This window comes from Pantherophis guttatus, chromosome 2 (assembly GCF_059756535.1).
Source record: "Pantherophis guttatus breed Tessera chromosome 2, ASM5975653v1, whole genome shotgun sequence".
Lineage (NCBI taxonomy): Eukaryota > Metazoa > Chordata > Lepidosauria > Squamata > Colubridae > Pantherophis > Pantherophis guttatus.
Window position 1 is genome coordinate 231,837,054 of NC_142064.1, and position 6,045 is coordinate 231,843,098.

The following is a 6,045-nucleotide window of genomic DNA, read 5'->3' on the forward strand; positions in this document are numbered from 1 at the left end:
GAGTGGTTTGCGGGGCGGGGTGGGGTGGGGCGGTATTGAGAATGGAGCTCACAGCCTTCACATACAGCCATCTCTGCCTGCTTTAATAGGAAACGTATAGGAATTTCCCCAAATAATGATTGATGAAATGGAGAACAGGGAATCATCTATGACAGAGATGGGCAATTCCAAAATCTGATTAGATAGATTAGACAGGTGATAGATAGATAGATAGATAGATAGATAGATAGATAGATAGATAGATAGATAGATAGATAGATAGACAGACAGACAGACAGACAGACAGACAGACAGACAGACAGACACACACACACAATCAAATTCAAGGTCATCTCTCAGGAGTACATTAGTATATATCGGGGGTCGGCAACCCGCAGCTCCAGAACCGCATGCAGCTCTTTCGCCCTTCTCCTGCGGCTCCGTTGCACCCACCGGTAGTTAACTTTTTCACCAGTAGTACTGGCTGATTTCATCCATCCATTCGTCCTGGGTCCAGTGATTCCTCGTGTGGCTTGAGAAGAGAATCGCTCCCCTCCCAGTCACTCCTCACATGGTTGGCCCCGCCCGTCGCCCCAGTCACTCCTCACATGGCTTGAGAAAAGAAGAGACTCCTCACCTGGTTGGCCCCGTCTGTACTCCGCCCCTCCTCCCTTTGCCAGGTAAGAGAAGGAAGAAGAGAGTTCCCAGTCACTCCTCGCCTCGCTATCCAGGAAGTCACTGCTACTCGGTGAGAAGCTAAGTAACAGATTCACTCCGTGCACAGCCGAAAGGGTTGGGGGGAAACCTCCCAAATGCAAGCCAAACCGCTTGGCTGAAGAGGTTGTAGAAAAAAAAATGCTTTTAAAAGCCTCTGAGATCCCAACTGAGTTGCCTGATCATCAGAGGCTTTTAAAAGCATTTTTTTCTGAAACCTCTTTGGCCGATAAAGAATTCTATTCTATTCTATTCTATTCTATTTTTTATTCAGTTTGACAGCTGACTGCACCCTACCCTCCAATACATGTGTTCAAAATGTTTTGTGGCTGGGTGGGAGTGATACTGAGTTGGCCACACCCACCAGGCGTGGCTAGGGGGGTCATGTGACCAGGGGGAGTGTCAAGTTGGCCACGCCCACGCAGGCATTGCAGTTCCCAGTGTTTTGTTTTCTGTGGGAAACAGGTCCAAGTGGCTCTTTGAGTGTTAAAGGTTGCAGACCCCTGGTATATATAATGGTTAGAAGATTTTTAAGATCTTTACTTCACCTTGGAGGGATGAATGAACAGATCATTTAGCAGCACAAAATGTCTCAGATGCATGATTTCAAAGTGTGTGTGCTTAACAGCTGTTTTGAAATAAATTGATCTTAAAGTTAGGAAATAAAGGGAACAAAAGGAAAAAGTCTGCTAGAGGAGCCAAAGGGCTACCATAGCCTACAATTCTGTTTCTCAAAGTGGGCAGCCAGATGTTTCTTGGGTTCTCAAAAGCAAGAGTTGGAGACATACCATCGTCCATCATTGTTCATCTTGTCAGTGATATTTGGAATTTGCTGCCTCTAACTCCAAGGTACACTAACTTGAGTTTTGCATTGTCAAGATCTCAAATCTGAAAATGTACAAAGATGCTTCAGATCCAGCATGGACTTATTTGCTATACCTGTTGTCAGCTCCTGTAGCTTATTCTGATCTTCCATGGTCAGCTCTTCAAGGTAGATGAGGCCAAGATAGAGCCGTGACAACATTCTTTATTGCTATACAATAGAATAACAGAATCTTGAAAGCTTATCAGAGCTTTTTTCTAGTTCATCTTATACCAAACAATACCAAGAGTTGTTTTGTTTTTTGTTTTTTTGCATACTTACCCTTTGTCAGGACTAAGTAATCTTAGCAATTTGTTCATTCTTAGTCCATCTTCACTTCAGCACTCTACTTGTTTACAAGCATTGTAAGCTCCTCCTTAACTCAAATGCATATCAAGGGAAACTATTCTGCAAGACCAGGAAAAGACAATTCCTTCGAGGATCTAACAGTAGGTAGAGCAAAGATGTTTGAAGGGTATTTTTTGCTCACTTCAACCTCAAATATTGCATGCTTTCTCTTAAAACTAGTAGCTTTTCAGACTTGTCCTTGAAGAAACTATTCTTTTGTACCATCCACATTAGTGGCCACTATTCTTGAATGCAAGAGGTACATATTATAAAATCTCTCTCTCTCTCTGCCCTTTTTATCATCTATCTTTGAGACCTTTCATACAGCTTCATTAGTTGTCTCCCAGTTCTAATGTTTGAAAGAGAAGGAGAAAATCTGTCAGTATGAAGAATGCAGTGTACCTGTCAGTCTACCAACCCCACTGCTCCAAATGTCATTCGATCAAACAGGGAAAAAAAAACAAGTTTGTGATAGCATCTTTGGTAATAGCATGCTTCATTTTGAGGAAATGTTGAATTTGTCTCTTCTGGAGGAACTTACTGAATTGCTCCAATTGCTACCCTCCCCTCATGAAATTTGGTAAGTTTGTCCCCTAATTTTCTGACTACATATATCAAACTACACTATGGGTAATTTGCGCACGGCTGTAAACTTGTTCAATCGGAGACTGGTCAATTGATTCTGTCTGTTGATTAAAGTGTTTCAGTATTTGACTTTCCAAAAATTTGGTGCAGCCAGGATGACCTCTAGTGGTTAAGAATCAGACATACAAGGAACAAAAGTAATAAACACAATATTTGACTACTTCACATCTAGAAGTATGCAAACAATAAACCAAATCCATTGCCACTTAGATTTGAAAAGACTGGATTTCTCCTTCCTTTGGTCTTCCTCTCAGCTATTCCAGATGCTTGTATATTAGTAAACTCACAAATGGGATCCCATCCACTGAAAGCACTTTGCCCAGTTTTCTGTAGAATGTATGAATTTTCCATAACAGCTTTTGTTTCTCTGTGCCATATAATATATGTGGGTATATGAGTATATGCATAATTTTGTATTTATTTATTTAGTCACGTTTATGTAGTGTATATTGGAGGTGGTGACCCTTTGAGAGCTGTGTGCAACGAAATTTCATTTTAATGTATGCCGATTAGTGTACATTTGAAGTGACAATAAAGTTATTCTAAGTCTTTCATACTGTCAGTTAATATTTGTCACAATCTAGCATGCTACACATTAGCTGAGAAGTTTTGTTCTTTTATGGTTCTCACAATTCTCATCCTTAAAATATGCTCTCTTTTTAATTTTAATATAAAAACATCACAACCCTTGAACATACTAGCTCTTGGCTCTCAAGTTCTAGGGTTAATAATTTCCTTATCGATCTTGCAGCACCTGAGTATTAGCAAGCTTAAAACTGTATAGAAAAATGAGAAGACAGCTGGCACTATCTTCCCTTTACAATAATTTTATGTTTTGTACTGTTCTTAAACTACGATGGGAAATCAAAGCCTGTGGTGGATTCCTGTTTAAAGGAAAAAGCCTGCCCAGGACAAAACTGTACAGACTCAAGTAGTTTTTTTATGAGTTTCATGTTTATCCAATGATATGGAAAACAAGTTCCTATTCCATGCAATATAATTTAGAACTTTTTAGTATCTATAACAGAAATGACAGACACCAGCAAGTTAAGAAATAATCCTTTAATACAAATTATATGTAAAATTTATTCATTTTCAAATCTTCACAATTTCCAGAACATTCTTTTCTTAAAAAATCAACCTTAACTCCCACACTATTACATATATGTTATAACAGTGCCATTTTAGGCTAGAAAAATTCGTATTGCACATTATAGTGAAAAATTCAGCCTGAAATTATGACTTGGCAAATTACCCGAACAATATTTTTGATTTGGCCTTAACACTAATTTTGTAATAGAATGGTCAACTTATTTTTCATGAACTAAACATGGGTTTTACCAGATAGAACTGAGAGTTTCAAATTTTTCATTTGAAAATTTGAGTTTGCTCTCTATAATCTTTTCCGACAGTTTTAAGGACTTTATATCAATTTGTCAGGTATCCATCTGAAATCATTACAACACAGGGGTAGGGTAAGAAATCAACTTAAAAAACAGTGTAGTACGTAGCTCTCCAGAAATAGCTGGACTGTAGTTCCCATCACTCTTCACTATTGGACATGCTGCCTAGCAATTGATGGGATTTAAAGTCAACAAATCCAACAAATTCCCACTGCTACAAGTACAACTTAATCAATTTCTATGTTCATCCTTATCAAACAGAATTATGTTAATTCAATCACTTGTAGCACTTTTCTTGAGGTTCACTTGGTTGTTAGTGCCATAAACTTCAGAACTTTGAACTTTAGTAACCTGACTAAAACAAACCTTAGGTTTTTTTTAAAAAAAAATCCCTACATCTCAAATTATTACTTTACTTTTTAAAAAATAAATAATTTAAATTTGGATACTTAACATTTTAGCAGGCACAAACTTTGAAAAGTGGTGTAGCAAAACAATCTGAACAGAAGAGGTTTAGTCCTCATACACATTAATGTAGTTTTGTTGTAAGAAGTCACATGCCTTGACAACATGATTACAGCAGTAAACCAAATTGCTTTGGCTTGCATTTTTTCCCCTTCATACCAAGTGCTTATTATGGTCCATGAAATCCATTCCTCAAACCAAGGAAGCATTAAGACCTTATTTCCTACACGCTCAACTGCTCGAGTCAAAAGCAGACAGATAACAGGGATGGAGTTGACTTTGATAAAGCTGAGAAATCTACTAAGCTAATATAAAGAATGAGATGCCTCTAAACTGGCTTGAATTTTCCTACTTTAAAAGGCCATGATTCTAAAGGAACCTAACCTTCTGAGGCCTGGATACTCCTTTCTACTAATGCAGCTATTGTTACAATGTTCAGTTTTTTAGGATTAGCAGGCCTGCTGATACTGAATAACTAATTAATGGTCTCTTCACTTTTTATCAACTACATTGTCCTAATACGTTTTGGACATACCAACAAAAATGTTTGGCTTCTAAATCATACTTAAGTCAAACATTCTAGGGATATTTTTGGAAGGAGGGAAACAATTTAGATCTAGACTCAGTCACAGAGACTGCTTCGTTTTTCACAGAATTTTGTTCTCTGTGGATTCTAATTTGCCTACTTTAAAAAAAAAATAGCAATTGTGAAACAGGAAAATAACTTTTAGGGAGAAACAAAATCTATTAGGCAAACAGAACCCTACTTTAAGATCCCTGAGATTTATTGTTTGCCAAAGAGATTTAGCAAACCCTAATTATTTGCAATGTTATCTGATTAACTTAAAATGTGATTTATAACACAAAATATACTTTATAAAGAATAAGATTGCATTACGTAATAAAAAGAATATTTAAATGTTGCAAAATATTGAAGTTGTGATCTAAGTTATCTTGCTTCTGATTAGGAATTTAAGCCAAGTTTATCCTTTGATGAGAAATAATAATCATGCTTCAGTCTACTGAGAGATAATCCTCAAGAATGATAAAGCTGTGTTCTATAATTGTAGGAAAGTAGATATTTTTAACTCTCTTAGCCACTGAGAATAATTTGGGGGTAGTGATGGAGAACATGAGATATTTTACTCCTCAGAAATACATAAAGCCATGGCTACAGACATTTTGGTTCTTTCAGCCCGACTTTCTTAAAAATGACTCACCAATACAATCACCTTCAGACAAATGAAAGCTCTTGTCATAATTATTAAAGTTGAAATTAAACATTAGAACCTCTTACAGAATCGGTTCCTCTCCATGTCCTCCAAATTAAAAATACTTGTCCAGAGTAAAGGTTACAATCTTATGTAAAACTCAGTTCAAAATGTGTCTGAAAAGTATACAACTCCCAAATATTCTTTCTGAAGCTAATTAAGTTTTGGAATACAATTAATCTAAAATTACTTTAGGAAAGACTGAGCTAAACTCTTCGGTTCTGTTCTGAGTCACAAACTAACAAGGCACTAGTTCCAATAGCTTGCATATTAGGACTGCATGGAATGTGAATACTTCAATTTTGTATTAATTCAGGTTGATTTCTAGGAAAGGCATGAAAGAATAAATACAAAACAT